The sequence below is a fragment of the Octopus sinensis genome, linkage group LG11 (genome assembly GCF_006345805.1).
Source record: "Octopus sinensis linkage group LG11, ASM634580v1, whole genome shotgun sequence".
Classification (NCBI taxonomy): domain Eukaryota; kingdom Metazoa; phylum Mollusca; class Cephalopoda; order Octopoda; family Octopodidae; genus Octopus; species Octopus sinensis.
In genome coordinates, this window is record NC_043007.1 from 23,109,876 (window position 1) to 23,110,133 (window position 258).

The following is a 258-nucleotide window of genomic DNA, read 5'->3' on the forward strand; positions in this document are numbered from 1 at the left end:
TAATCTTCGGATCTTTTCGGTTTGAACGGCAGTTTTTTCTAGCGGTGTCATATGAAATTGTCACCCATAATTATGACCCTAGTATCGATCTATTGTATTTCAATCTGTTTTAGGGTTAGAGTTAGGGTTATGGTTAGGGGTGGGGGGAAGGGTATCTTTTTTCTTCAGAAATGTAAATAAACCCAATCTGTGTCTTAAACGAGGGACATATTCATACGGCACATAATGTTTTTTTTACCTCAATAGACGTCATTGATT